We start from the raw sequence: 16,214 nt of genomic DNA on the forward strand, positions 1-16,214 counted from the left end.
CGTAGAGCGGCACTTAACTCGGAGCATGTGAATGCACTCATATGTTTAAAATCATGGATGAAGCAGTATTAACTAGGTGAATCTTCATATTTTTGTTATTTATGTTTGTCCCAAAAATTCCTGGAGAAATTGACACAATAAATTATAAGCCTCATAATATGTTAGTAAGTAATTAAAATAGTTGTTTTTGTAATATAACGATACAATACATACATTTATAGAACATTTAGTACTTATGCTTATCACCGAACATAAGTTATATTTAACAATAATTGTGTATTGCAGTATATTAAAACTGTTTTTAAACTCGATCAAAACTAAATTAATCTATCGATTAATCGATTAAATTCAAATAGTTAATCGATTAAATATTTTGATCGATCAACAGCACTAATTATTTGACATTAGACTGAGTGGATCCGGGACAGTTCTAAAAGTTTTCGCAATGGAAAAGTTCCGCCATCACCCGAAATTGAACCCTAGACTTTCGAGCCCGTATCCAATTGCTCTACCAACTGGCGGCCGCTATTAATATGTCTAGAGGAAAATGTTCGAAATATACGACTATAATGTAGTGCTGTAATCTAGCGAAAGTAAACCTGAGATGATGCACAATACGGTTATTACTTACGAATTACGGTACCATCAAGTGGAATACGATACAGCTTTGTTTTAATAGATATTAATAATCAGCGTTTTTAAGTTATCCTTCATCGTGATTTTACTCTATTTTCAGGCTGCAGCTTCATTATTAAATTCTCTTGGGTCCTCAAAACATTAACATGAAAAAAGTTTAAGTCGCTCTCTCGAGAAAAAGCTTTGAAGTCGTAATTGCCAGAATATCAATTTCAATGGAGGTATATAATGTTGATGAATAAACTCTACGTGATTTAATAAAGAAGAGGCCCGTCCTAATCACGTCTGCTTGAGTATCTGACAGTGTTGCTGGGATATCAAGACAAAAAGCAAAAATGACCAAGTTACGTCTTGAACACACGAAACCACATCGAAAAATCACGAACCCACAGCCTAATGACTAGTACATGTGAGATGCTAAACTATTTCTCATTATATAACACTTAACAGTAACTAAAAAACCTAAATATTAAGTAAAATTGTACCATATTAATTCAGCTCATCTATTTTAAATAAAATTCGTCGTCTTTTAAGGCATGAATTCTGTTCCATGCAACTTATTAGGCCTAAAATTTGTTTAGAGAAATATAAAGCTGCTTATCGGGTGGAGCACGAACATCTCTATTCACTTCAGCCCAAGTATGCGTTTTGTGCACCCGTGATGGAATGAGTTGCTCATGCCGATTATGCTGCCTGGCTAAGTCGGCCCTACCATTCGCCACACCACGCATTTATTTCCAGCCTTCATTTTCGTATACCATAACCTCTGGTGTTGGTCTTCCGTACCTCACTGATCTACATGAGTCGTGGTAGAGATAAAGTGAAACAGTTACTCAGGTCCATGCCAGACTTAAATATTATGTATGAACAATAAAGTGATAAAGTTGATAGCTGGTAAAGATTTAATACCAAAGTGTACTGTACTGTATTGTATTTATTTATATTCCATGGCATCCATACATCGCTTCACAGCTAGAATATGGAACATATAAAAAATCTTAATAGTACCACAAAGTCTTAATTGCAGTCACATTCTAGTTGAAATCTATAGGCCTACAGAAGAGTTTTATATTATACTAGTGCAACACAAGCGGTTAGTATCGATATTCAATACAAGACAGGAATATTCATGCAGCGTTGTTGAATGTCATAAATTCATCTGTAAAATAGAAGGCGTGAAAAATTAGGTACTTCTTTAATTTGGCCCTAAATAATCTTATGTTTTGACTTTGATTTTCTATATCCATGGGGAGGCTATTAAAAATTTTTACTGTCATATATCTCACTCCTTTTTGATAGCACGATAGACTTGCCGATGGAGTATGAAAGTCGTGTTTTTGACGAGTATTTATACTATGAATTGTTGGACTTCTTACAAACTGTTCAGTTAGCTACATACGAGGAAATTTGTTAATGAAAAAATATACTGACAACCCATGAGCATTATTTGTAGTTTTTTGAAAATGGTCCTACACGATTCCCTAGATTTGGTACCTAGTAGGCCTATTATTGTAATAACTCTTTTTTTGTAGTAGAAATGTACTGTTACTATCTGTAGACTTCCCTAGAATATTATTCCTAAACTCACTGCCGTGTAGAAGTATGCAAAGTACGTTTTAAAGTATTGATATTTACTATCTCTTGCATAGATCCAGGGACGTATACAAGGGGGGAGTTACTGGGTTTAAACCACCCTTGAACTTTTAAAAAAATTACATATTTAGATTTGAGTATTTTTGTACCCATAATCGTTCCCCCTTCTCTAATTTTTCACTGTCAGAGAAACAAAATCCAAAATCTACATCGATATAAGGCATAGTCCTCTTGCCCCTCATTCAATATAATTCCTGCGCTTGGTGCTACGGCACGTTCGAATTATAATAATGCTATATTTATTATAGAGATATCTAGAACCGCCTAGTATCGACCTTGTAATAAAATGAAGCCGACACAATATGAAATTTAACTTGTTGTGAAACATATTGAAAAGGTTGTTTCGACAGTTTTGTAGTGCAGATGTCGTTAAGTATTTGCATTTTCGATTTTAAACTCATTTTAAAAGCGGTATTCACTCGTTCGTTAGTTTGATTTCTGAGTTTACTGTGAAACGTTCGTTTAACGTTTTGTGCATTTGATAGTTCATATTTTAAATATAAACTTCACATTATCGTTACGGGTTCTTTTATACGTCTGTGACCGCGAAGCTAAATTTTACAATTTTTAGCAAAAAGATGCGTAGTAATTCTCGCGAGGTTGGTGAAAATTTCACATTGACAAATGTTTCTTCGTAACGATGTTGTCGCGAACGTTCTTCCAGAAACTAGTTTCACATCCCCCTGTGAAAATTCAGCTGATAATGATGATGATGATGATAATACATAACATTTTAAACACGGATAATGTAAATTGTAAACAATTTTAATAATGATCCCGCCCCCTTGACAAAAATTCTGCGTGCGCCACTGCAAAGATCTAATTAAAAGTCGACCTGGTTGGCGAGTTGGTATAGCGTTGGCCTTCTATGCCCAGGTCGATGGCATTTAAGTGTGCTTAAATGCGACAAGCTCATGTCAGTAGATTTACTGGCATGTAAAAGAACTCCTGCGGGACAAAATTTCCGGCACATCCGGCGACGATGATATAACCTCTGTAGTTGCGAGCGTCGTTAAATAAAACATAACATTTAACATTCTACTTGAAAACATGCTGAATTTAGTTTGGGGATACTTTCATTAATACAATTTTTCCAGTTTAACATATTATCGATTTGTAATCCAAGAAATATGGTAGTTGCTGTTTCTAATAGGGACCTGTTGTTAAAATTGCGCTTGAAATTTGCGAGATTGAATTTGGGCAGAATTTAAATTGAATTATATTAGTTTTGTTACAATTTAATAGTAATTTGTTGGCTGAGAACAATCACATATTTTAAAGAGAACTGCCTCCGCTGAAGATTGGAATATGTTGGAGCTATTAGCTGTTATTATACTTGTGTCATCTGCAAATATGGGGTAACCTACATCTTTTATTAGAGGCCAAGATTATTTATGAACACTATAAAAAGTATGGGACCTAATATTGATCTTTGTGGAAGTCCATTATTAATAGTTCCCCATATCGAGACAGATTTCATAATGGTATTGATGTCGACTTTCTGTTTCCTATCTATGAAATATGAGTGAAACCATTGGTGTGCAACGCCTTTAATTGCATATAATAATTTATTTGTGTAGCAGCATTTTATGATTTATACAGTAAAATGCTTTGGATATATCACAGAAAATCCTTCCAGAATTTTGGTAGTTAAACTAAATGTTGCATTATGCATTACTTTTTCAACGAACATGAACTATTATTATTATTATTATTATTATTATTATTATTATTATTATTGCCACTAACAGTCAAAATGCCACCGACCGCTATTGGTTTCCTCCTTATTTGTCTGATAATGAAATCTATAGCCCTGCATACCTCTAGCACGTTGGATTTTTCTAGAAACGGTGCAAAGGCATACAAGTTTTGCACCACGTTCAATATTGAGAAAGTTTAAATCAAATAAAAAATAACTTTCTTCTTATTCTCAAATTTAACTCCTTCGTGTCTGACCTTTGTATATATAATTATTCTATTCATTCATTCATAGTTATCTGTACAAGGACAGGTCTTTCACTGCAAAAACAGCATCAATATATCAATATTAAGGCTTACAAATAAATAATTATTTATTAAAACGAAATTTGATGTATAAAAAATGTCAATAATATAAAGAACACATTCTAAGAGCAGGTGTGTTAGTTCCAGCTTTATCTAAAGAAGACATTTATATTTTATCAGACAAACTAATGCATAACATTAAGACATACAATGATTATTTTTAGCTGAAGGAATTTTCGCTGTGTGCGTAACTCTATACATTAAGCAGTTTCCAACAACATTTTGGAGAAAGCTGCTAGGAACTGAAAATCAACCAAACAACGCTGACCACTACTCCAAAATGGTGGATAGAATTCATTTATATATATATATATATATATATATATATATATATATATATTTATCTATTTATCCATGTACCTATCAACCTACCTATCTATCCATATATTCATCTATACATCTATCTAACTATATATTCATCCATCCATCCATCCACACCCACCAACCACCCATCCATCCATTTATTTATTTATGTATTTATTTATTTATTTATTCATTCATTCTTCTTGAATTTTTGCCCAGGTTTCACTGTAACATCATGCAAAAAAAAAAAAAAAAAAAAAAAAAAAAAAAAAACAAATTTATTTAGCTTCTAGAGTTATCAGTGCTTTGTATCTTCTAAAAGACATACAGTACATACTAATTAAAATAGCAAAGAAATGCTCGCTGATCTGTAAGAGTATAACAGTATATGAAATGGAAAACAAAACTTCCCTTCTACATACAATATTTGGCTTCTTGAAAGCTACTAAATGAACAATTGTATTGTTTTCCTGTATCTGTAACATTCGAGGACAAATTTTGGCGTCACACCTTATATCCCCTGGCAACAAATATAAATACTCGCTTCTGACACTCACCTTATGGGGCTGTAGATATCCTCTCACTTTTGAGTGAAACCGAATTCGTTAAAAACTGGGTGGAAACAAAATAAGGGGAGAGGGACCATATTTCAACAAGCTGTAAAGAGTATATGGGTGCTGTAAACTAGGTGGGTGCTGGGCCGCTTGCTGTGTTCCGAGACAGTCTTGGAAACTGGGATGCATCGGCATCCTGCGCCGCATCTCTCTATGATGGAGTGGATGTGCGAGAGAGAGGGTCTTCCGAAGGAGATGAGAGGAATCTTAAAAAGAGAGAAGGTAAAAAATGCTAACTGAGGTTGCAGTGAGCCAAACGAGCGAAGAAGAGCGATGCAGCCGGGCAACCACGGCAGCGCAGAGAGGTATCTGCCAGGTAAGACCCAGCAGGCAAAGAACAAGATGTGCTCCCAGTGTTGCCAGCTTAGTCTGGCCTCCCTTCTTGCCAGCCCGCCCGGCCCAGCCCGGCTCGCAGCTTCGGACAAAGTGCAACCAAATTCTTCTTCATACATGGTAAGCACATTTTACACCTTCGTTTTCAATAAAAGAAGAATACTCTATCAGAAAAAAAAAGATTCGAGTAAATATATATATATATATATATATATATATATATATATATATATATATATATATATATATTTAAACCAAGTATCTTGGTTATGACATACCATAAAAAGACAATGAGATCTGTCCAAATTTTCATAAATACCGCTGGTTTTATTTCATTATCGGAGAGATTTAGGAAGAGTAACACAATACGTTCAAATAAGGCACTTTCTCATTATACGTGTTAAGTATGTTGCAAAAATGCACTTCTTTATCATGTTACCAGTCACATTCCTTTTGGTAAGCCATATTTTTTAACTATCATTCACAAAGCACAAATAAAATAAATAATACTTATCGTGTTCTAAAATATATAAATCAACATTTTATATTCTCTATTGCACACAAAAAGCATTTATTTAACCCCCCTCCCCCAAAAAAATCAAGATATGTTACTTCAATTATAAATTATACGGTTAAGAAGGTGTATATTATTAATTCTGTACAAATTTCCAATATATCAGTTAAAGTTTCTTTCTTAGATTTTAATCGTCAAGAAACCAACAGAACTATGAAAGCGAACCTTTCAAGAGGAAAAATATTTGACAATAGCTCTCGAATACAAAAGAGTGTTTAGACCCTTAGAGGATTGACTGGGTAAAGTGATTTATTCTGGTCCAGCATCCTTCCCTGTCCTCTAAAACAGTGGTTTTCAAACAAAGGTAGGGTACGCGGGGGTGTCTCAAGGGGTACGCATCGCACTGATTAGGTAGGCCCATGTAAAATTGTTGATATTTTTTTATTAGACTTGTTGATAATTATTGCAATTCACATATTTTCTTTTACATCAACTCTTGTTTTTCCTTGCTTCAATAACATTTTACATAATTCATTAGGCCTACTATTATTGTTGTATCAATAACTACTGCATGTATAATAATAAAAAAAGGTAAAAAAAGGTAAAGGTATCCCCGTAACATGCCATGAAGGCATTTGGGGGGCATGGAGGTAGAGCCCCATGCTTTCCATGACCTCGGCACTAGAATGAGGTAGTGTGGTCGGCACTACGCTCTGACCGCCTTTTATCCCCGGGAAAGACCCGGTACTCAATTTAATAGGAGGCTGAGTGAACCTCGGGGCCGTTCTGAAAGTTTGGCAACGAGAAAAAATCCTGTCACCACCTGGGATCGAACCCCGGACCTTCCAGTCCGTAGCCAGCTGCTCTACCAACTGAGCTACCCGGCCGCCGCACGTATAATAATAATAATAATAATAATAATAATAATAATAATAATAATAATAATAATAATAATAATAATAATATATTATTATTATATTTTGCACACGACACCAATCATAATCTTTTGTTATTTCTTACAATTGCAATGCAGTCTGGTGGTACGAAGGTAAAAAAAATGTATTTTGGGGATACGCTTGCAAAAAGATTTAATACCACTGATCTAAAACATTTGTATCATGCGCAATGCCTCCTTTCTGAAGAAGGATGTCTAAACCGCACAGAATGTGTAACTTATTCTGCACATTTTAGATTTCACAACGATCAGACATACAACGAAACAAAACTAATTTTATTACCTCAACTAGGAGTTCTCTTGTGAACCAGGTCGCCTTTGTGAGACTTATAAATTAGGCCTATCTATGCGACAAAATTTTTTTCTAAGACTGTACCTATAACAGAAAAATAAAATAAATTTTTGCTAGTATTCAGGTGTTCTAACGGCAGTTCTTCGATGTTGACAGGAAGCCAAGAAGCAATTTATTGTTATTACTTACTTACTTACTTACTTACTTACTTACTAGCTTTTAAGGAACCCGGAGGTTCATCGCCGCCCTCACATAAGCCCGCCATTGGTCCCTATCCTGAGCAAGATTAATCCAGTCTCTATCATCATATCCCACCTCCCTCAAATCAATTTTAATATTATCTTCTCATCTACGTCTCGGCCTCCCCAAAGGTCTTTTTCCCTCCGGCCTCCCAACTAACACTCTATATGCATTTCTGGATCGCACAGAATGTGTAACTTATTCTGCACATCTTAGATTTCTAAACGATCGCGTGATTATTCGATGATTTTGAACTTACTGTTAGCCAAGATTTCAGTAGGCCTATTGGTAATTTATATGCACTGTATAGAATGTATAAATCGAAAGTTTGTATGAAAGATCCTCACAATTTAGATGAATTGGAGGTTAATATTCGTGTCAAGGTTAACAGGATTAAGTGGAACCCATAAATTTAATAATTAGTCCAACTTTGACATTTAATAATTTGCTAAAATTCGTGTAAAATTTTAACAGGTGACCATAAATATCTTACATAACAACGGTGAAAGAAAGAAAAATTAAGTTATTAAATTAAGATCCACGAACGCAAAACATATTTGTCGGCTAATAGGTTACACTTGCCCCTACTACTGGGTTTAGTGTAACCTAGCACCTTTCTGCAGCAAAGATCAAAATATGTCTTGGTGAAAGTGGATATGAAATAACATTACATTCTGTATAGACTGAGAATTTTATAGTTTGAGCGTTTAGTACGCTGCAAATATTTAAATGACAAAATGGCACAAAAATTAGATAAAAAGCATTTTTTATGTTCCTAAGAACTTTTGCTTAAGTAAAATTGAAAGAATCAAAGGACACATAGAAGGAGAATTTTATATTTTGGGCATTTAATACACTGCATATATTTAAATGACGAAATGACACACAAACTAAATAAAAAGCATTCCTTATATCCCTAAGAACTTTTGCTTAAGACAAATTGAAAAAATCAAAAGCCAGAATTTCATATTTAGAGCGCGAAAATGTTTTCACTCATGAATATATGTGAAGTAGCTTCTAGTTGCATAAATATTCGATAGTTGGCGCCACTTAAGAAACTCGACTTTTTGCGTTTAATGGCATGGGTTACACTTGCCCCAAATTTACACTTACCCCAGTTCATTTTAAAATATTCAACAAGAAAGAAGTTGGCCGCGTTAGTAGAAATGTTTGTAAGAGATATTAGGTATGCACTTTAAAAGAAGTAGGCTTACATACTTAAAAAGAATACACCATATATTGGACAGTAGCTTTGCGGGCGATATTGTTCTGCTTTGCTGCATAGAGGCCGTTGCGTAGTTAAGAAACTCCACACAGCCAGAGCATTCTGTAATACGTCTAATTTGATGACAGCCTGGTTAAGAGATTATGTAGGAGGCAATATTTATGAACAAAAAAGTTCGTCTGAAATCTTCTTTCAGAATTCGTCTTAAGGATGTATCACAATCACAATCTAAATCTTCATAACATGATGAATGCAATTTATTTCATGGAGATTTATATGCTGTTATTATAGTGAAGAGATTATTTAAGCAATATATCCTCAAATACCTGTATCCGAAAAGGGGGTTACTTTGAAACGTAATAACGTTATACAAAACTAGTCAGTGTTGTACAGTACAGACATATTTCTTGTAACGAATTAGTCTGTCTGAACCAAACATTATATAAGATTTGGTCACCCTTTACATTTTATATTTCTCATTCCACTTTGTTAAAAAAAATTCACATTTAAATTTTATACTATACAAGGTATAATAGAGAAATTAAAGACGTTTGAAATAATAAGTCTACTTAAGTTAAAATTGGTGGCTGGTAACAGGTTTTCTTTTGGAACATGGTTTTCAAAAAATTATCAGTAATTTTGGACCAGTGTTGTGTGAATGATTAATGAAACGAGACGCCTGACTCTGGGAGACTCGCTACGTCATAACCATTCACCAATCAGGCAGCAAGCCCTCTATTTACTTCACACATACTTTGAATGTCTAAACAGTAGCGTAGTAATCCTGGTTAAACTATACGCTTCCATTGCTCGTCGTGTATGTAGACATTCTGTCAAATTATTGTCCTAAGGCGATCAATTTCTGTTCAAGTTGCAGGTAATTATAGTACAAGATGTTACTTCTGACGGTACAGCGATCTCTCGGTAAATGGAGTGGCGGAAATGAGTCAAAACACCACGCACCGCCAATCGGAGATAATATCCCAAGGCAATCAGGCACACTGAAATGCGCAATTTAGGAAATTTCGCCCATTTACTCTCCTTATGAGACCACATATTGTGTGCACTGAGAGATCTGTGAAATTACTTTCAAAATCAAACTGCTCGGGAACATAATGGGAACCAGCTCCTCTCTACTGGATTGGGAATAATGGAATTTTAAACATTACTACACCTTCAAGTGTATTTTAATGCATATAATATTTAATACACTTCTCATCTCTATTTATGAAGTTCTGAACAAAGAGGAGGGAAGAGGAGTTATGAATTATTATTATTATTATTATTATTATTATTATTATTATTATTATTATTATTATTATTGTCCCGCGCCTTGGCGTCGTAATCTATGGAATGCGCGCTGGTTCGAGTCCTCATGGGGGAAGACATTTTCTCATGAAATTTTGGTCAGTGTATGGAACCGGTGCCCACCCAGCATCGTGATGCACTTGGGGAGCTACGATAGGTAGCGAAATCCGGTTGCGAAAGCCAGTTATAACAGCTGGAGGGATCATCGTACTGATCACACGATACCTTCATTCTGGTTTGGATGATCGTCCACCTCTGCTTCGGCATGTGAGGCCAGCAGCCACCTGGTCGGTCTGGGCCCTTCAAGGGCTGTGGCGCCATGGATTATTATTATTATTATTATTATTATTATATTATTGTCCCGCGCCTTGGCGTCGTAGTCTATGGAATGCGCGCTGGTTCGAGTCCTCATGGGGGAAGACATTTTCTCATGAAATTTTTGGTCAGTGTATGAAACCGGTGCCCACCCAGCATCGTGATGCACTTGGGGAGCTACGATAGGTAGCGAAATCCGGTTGCGAAAGCCAGTTATAACAGCTGGAGGGATCATCGTACTGATCACACGATACCTTCATTCTGGTTTGGATGATCGTCCACCTCTGCTTCGGCATGTGAGGGCAGCAGCCATCTGGTCGGTCTGGGCCCTTCAAGGGCTGTGGCGCCACGGATTATTATTATTATTATTATTATTATTATTATTAAGGTAAAGGTAAAGGTATCCCCGTTACTATTATTATTATTATTATTATTATTATTATTATTATTATTAATTTTCCTACCAATATGGACAAAAATCATGACCCCACTCGCAATAGTTACCAAATAAGTGGTTGTTAAACATTTGAGAAAAAAAGTTTTTTTTTTTCTGAAAAAACTAAAAAACTTTCCACCAATATGATATTTGTCTTTTGTTACTTACAACATGAGCTATTTGCTCTCAAAATCTGTAAAGCTATTTCACTTCCAGTCTGTATATGAAGTTTCTTTTATGAATGTGTAAGAGGAATACTGTATATCCAAGCCGTTGTAACTATGCAACTGACAGCTTTGCGTAATGTTGGTAGTGACAGATGCGATGTTGTCATAATGACCACTAAACAGCAGCTGACTTAACTTACGCGGAGTGTGCTATTCTGCTCCCTTACATCAAATGGTAATTATTATGTAACTTCTGATTATAATTAGTAATAACAAATTAATTAAACAACTTAAATATTATTTACAGTATGCATCATATTATACAGTATGTTAATAGTATAATCTCTTCCTCGTAAAATTCTCAAGTACTTTGCACCAATTCTGAGGTACGATTTATTTAATGCTACGCCTTTATGCAAAGAATTCTCACTCCATGAATTATCAATAATCAATATCTTTTTGCGACATTTCACAGCAGCGGTATAAATTATTTATAACTTCATAACACTAACTCACCAATTACGGACATACCATACCATGTAACACTGCATGTAGCAAACCGACAACAGAGCAGCGGAATTTGTACCAGCAGATGATAGGATGCTACGTTCTGATTGATTCAGAAGACTGTTGTGTAGCGTTCTTCAATTTTTGTTCATGGACAAATAACGCAAATAACAAGTGACAAGTGCATAGTTACACGACTGAAGTATAAATAAACTGAAAATTTTATTATGGTCAACAAGAATGATATAATGCTGATGACTTAAAATTGGCAAAGTGACGGTACAGGAAACTGGAGTATTACTCAAAACTTATCGAGAAAGTATAGCTGAAATGCCAATGATAGTAATAATAGCAATAACAATAATAATAACAACAACAATAATAATAATGAGTTGGAATGAAGACAGAGCAAACTGGGGTACCTACCGTAACTAAATCTGCACTCATACGCCATAAAATTGATTGACAATAATTATCCGATAAAGTGATAATGGAAAACCAGCACAATAGTAATAAGGGGAACTGTAAAGTTGCCAAAAATAGACTGTTAAAACCGTATTCGTACAAACAAAATTTGACTGAAAATGGGTAAATTGTTTTGAACAGAACGGAATTTCGGCGGACACAACGGCCCAGTACTGTCATCATTCAAGATATATTGCGCTAACCCTCAAGCTAGGCGCATTCTCAAACACACACCGGCTGACTATACTAAAGCTCGCTGCATACCCATGTTTCTAGCAGGCAACCCACTCGTCTCTAGGCCAGCCAGTTAGTGCGTCGCCAGCCGGCGTTCGGAGAATTCTATGGAATGACGATGAAATGGAGAAATGTTGACGGAATGATGTACACACCCAATATGGGGAAAAGGGAGGAAAACCCCAACTGTGAGCTTGTCCGCCACAAGTGTCACTATGGATTTTTCGATGAGAAACCCAGACCTGACCGGAACCGGAACCCGGATCCCTGCGTGACAGGCTGAAGATCTGTCCACTTAGCCACCGCAGAGGCTGATAAATTATTTAGTTATGACATACTGGTATATCGGTGACAGGAAACAAGAGCTACCATAAGATAAATCGTCCATTATATACTACGCAAATATTATAGACTTATTGACTCGAATCTTTAGCACAGTAAACAGATGCGCTAACAATATTAAACTTGAATGTACCTTCATAGTTTACTGCGTAAATTTAAATCTCGGACCTGGTAAAGAACAGTGATTCCCGGAGAAATATTATCACTTATGTGTAGTAAAGTCATTAAAGACAGTCAGGGACAATTTCTGTCATCAACTCATCAGGAATGCAAACCTATCTTCAGAATGGTTTTGTATTTGTGGACGTTTAAAAACATTACCATGTAAGAAACATCTTTATTACTTGTTATTTGTTTTAAATGTTAAAGAATTTCTTCAACAACTCAGGAAGACGACTTCCAGGATAAGCAATAGATGTGTAACAATTTGCAGTAGTTAATACCGCATTTGGTGTCAATTTAAACATATTTCACTGTCGTAAAGTCAGGATAAGTAGGTAAATTAAACAAAGCGGCAGTCTTTGAGAAAACATTTCATTTACAGTACTTACTTGAAGAAATATTGTAATACACAAAGAAATGTAACTTACGTAATTAATGTATGAATGCGATAACAGAAAACTGACCATAAAAAAAGCAGAGAAGTGGGCAACTGCGGCCCATTACAGTAATTTCAGATTAATAACTCTTTCGAAAAGAAAGAGCCATAGCATTGTTTTCTCTTAACGATGTCTCGGAGATCGGCGTTTTCCATCGGCATCTTATCATCTCCTCATTAGTTTTCAAATTTATTTAAGAATGTAAATACAATAAAAAGTGTGAGTGTTTATAATAATGTTACTGTACCTACGTAGTTAACAGGGGTTACAGTATCTTTATTATAGGGTACATGAAGATGGTTATTTTAGTTAATGCATATTATTATACTTACAAGGGAAGGTTTTGGACTTCCAGACGAGAATCGTCACGAAACTTCCTGGAGTGGACAAGCATGAGACCAAAGTAACTGCTGCGAAGTGCGGTATTTCGCAATCGCCCGTAACTCCCATAACATGGTTTATGAAATTTTATTTATTCTCGCAGAGTTAAGGCCGTGAGGCCTTTTCTCCCACTCAACCAGAGGATAAAAGGAAATACATAATAATATAGACTGTTAATACAAAAGAAAATTATAATAGGTATAGACCGGAAAATGCTAGGTTTGCAGTGAAAGATCTGTCTTTGGGCAGAACACTATGGATGAATGAACCTATACAAAACCTAAACAGAAAAATAGGTATAAGCCAGAAGATTATCGAACTTAAAGACTTACTTCAACTAGAAGACAAATTAAATTACATGATTACTTAATAAACTAGTTACAATTGTAAATTATAATATATACCCAGGGACATTGTGCGATATAAAATAAGATGTTCCACTTTGGACTTGAAAGCGTTTAGCCATTTAGGTGCTCATTTCAATGTCAGGACGCCTTGCAAAGAAACTGTGCATCTGCTTTCAGGAAACGGACGGTAAATTTGGCAAACGTGTTTCCAAAACACTACAACGTAACCACACTCCAAATATAAAATATGACTACAGCACCTTTGGTAAGAAGTCAACAGCTTTCGTACTGTCCTAGATGCGTAAAGTACTGGAATCGGAACTAACGGGAGCATCACTTCTGTTGCTGGATTCTAGTTCGGTCAAACAGCCTCTTCACGTCTATTTCTTTCGTCAGCATAAATGTTTTTCACGACGCTTGGAAGAGTACATACGGTATGATGAGAAGAATGCCGTCAACCTGCATGACAGAATTTTCATTTTCAAGTTGCATTCTCTTATATACCATCAGTTAAGTGCATCTACCTATGCTTCGCTATGCGTTGAAAGTGTCTGAATGTGTCGCAGGACACACCTCTTATGTTCCGTAATGTGTTGGACGTAAATTTTATTGTTTTTTGACGCCCTGCCTCATCATGAGACTGCCAACATAAATCAACCGTGTGGCAAGCATTCATATATTTTTCATCTAAATATAGCCCCTACTAAAAGTTTAAGGACACACCTCCATAAGTGATCTTTCACGCATGTCCTTAAATTTCTGTATGTGAAATCCCCTGATGATTATACACTGACCAAATGCCTGTGAAAAGTAAAGTTTTTACTGCAAACCCAATCTGTCTATTTTGCTCTCCAAGCCTACTGTTTGAGTCAGAACACACCCGTTTCTATGCTCATAACAAAGACGTTTTATAGTTTAACCGCTCATAAGTTTACACGGCAGACCCAGTGGCGGACAGTAAGAAAGAAGCTAGTCTTTGCGTATTACCACTTCAAAGACTAACTCCTTTCCTACTGGGTCTACCGTGTTTAGGCCTACTTATGAGCATAATTGCCGGTGTGTTCTGTCTCAAACAGTATGCTTGGAACGCAAGTGATCTATTTACATTTTCCGGTCATTCCTGAGCATGAGGGTACATAACAGAGGGCTTGGCTTTTCGAGGACTGGACTCGGGACGGATCCTTGCACTTAGGCTTACTTTGGCGCCCAATATGTGTGACGATTGACAAGTCACCCAGGTGGCCTGAGTGATATTCATGATTCCAACGCTGACAGGAGGGCCATCGGACCTCAGACATGACACTCAGGTCTCATCCTTACAAATGTACCAGATAAGTCCCAGGGCCCGGAGCTCCAAGCCCTTCATAAGCATCGGAAACTCGTACTATCCCCAAAACTTCACCCCAACCTACTTTAACTATTTCAGATGATAACTGAAATAGGGGAAAGTGGAGAACGTCAGTGAAATGGTGGAGAGAAACGGGAATAGTCCGAGAAAACCCCTCAGAAACGTCTGCTTTGTCCACTACAAATTACATTACGGCCTGACCGGCTTGAACGAAAGAACAGCGCACTAGCGCTAAGCCACAAACGCGGCAACTGCAGAGGGGGTTGACGCTCTGTACACAAAGAGAGGTAATCACACCTACCATCGTTCCGCCGTATCATTAATAGGCAGTGACTGGGAAATTTTGAAATAAAATCCCTGTATACAACGAACATGTTTGTAGGCCTATGTAAACTTATGTGTCTAATGTCTACTTACTTCACTCTAAGTCAGTGGTCGTCAGCACTCCCTGAACTGGGTAAAGGGTAAGCGGAGCCGTCCCGTGTGCCCCGTCGTGCACCAGGAAGAGGTAGAGAGCATACCCGCTAGCAGCTACGAGTGCACCATAGTGCAGTGTGTTCTCCGCGGGTAAGAGACGCTAGCCCCTAGGGTATTCTGTACTGACGACCGCTGCTTTAAGTGATTTGGGTTCCACATATTGCGGACAGATGGCAGGACTGTGATCCATTTTCTAGTTGCACATCACTTTGGCGGGTCACGCTGTACATGATGTGCATATGTGGAGTGTTATGTCGTGTACTAAGGTGAGTGTAAGTATAGTGTATGGAATGAGTGATGATGATGAGAAAGGAAGAAGGGAAACCCGGTGCCAACACGTAGCCTACTCCTTTCAAATAGCACCAAGGGGGCCGGCAGGATTAACGTCGACGTCCGACGGACGAATCACTATCAACAGTGACATATGCCTTCTCTTCATATGCACTGCGGAGAGATTTG

The 16,214-nt window shown here is 36.6% G+C and overlaps 1 long non-coding RNA gene across 2 annotated transcripts in view; it reads left to right on the forward strand.

Moving 5' to 3' along the window:
• The first annotated feature begins 5,521 nt into the window (after positions 1-5,521).
• Positions 5,522-16,214, forward strand: part of LOC138705643 (uncharacterized) — a 131,761-nt gene continuing 121,068 nt past the window's right edge. The window contains exon 1 of one of the 2 annotated variants that reach the window (XR_011333709.1): positions 5,522-5,586. This is a non-coding gene — a long non-coding RNA (uncharacterized lncRNA). Of the gene's footprint in view, positions 5,724-16,214 lie in introns of both variants that reach the window. The other variant, XR_011333708.1, reaches the window with a different exon arrangement.

This window comes from Periplaneta americana, chromosome 9 (assembly GCF_040183065.1).
Source record: "Periplaneta americana isolate PAMFEO1 chromosome 9, P.americana_PAMFEO1_priV1, whole genome shotgun sequence".
Classification (NCBI taxonomy): domain Eukaryota; kingdom Metazoa; phylum Arthropoda; class Insecta; order Blattodea; family Blattidae; genus Periplaneta; species Periplaneta americana.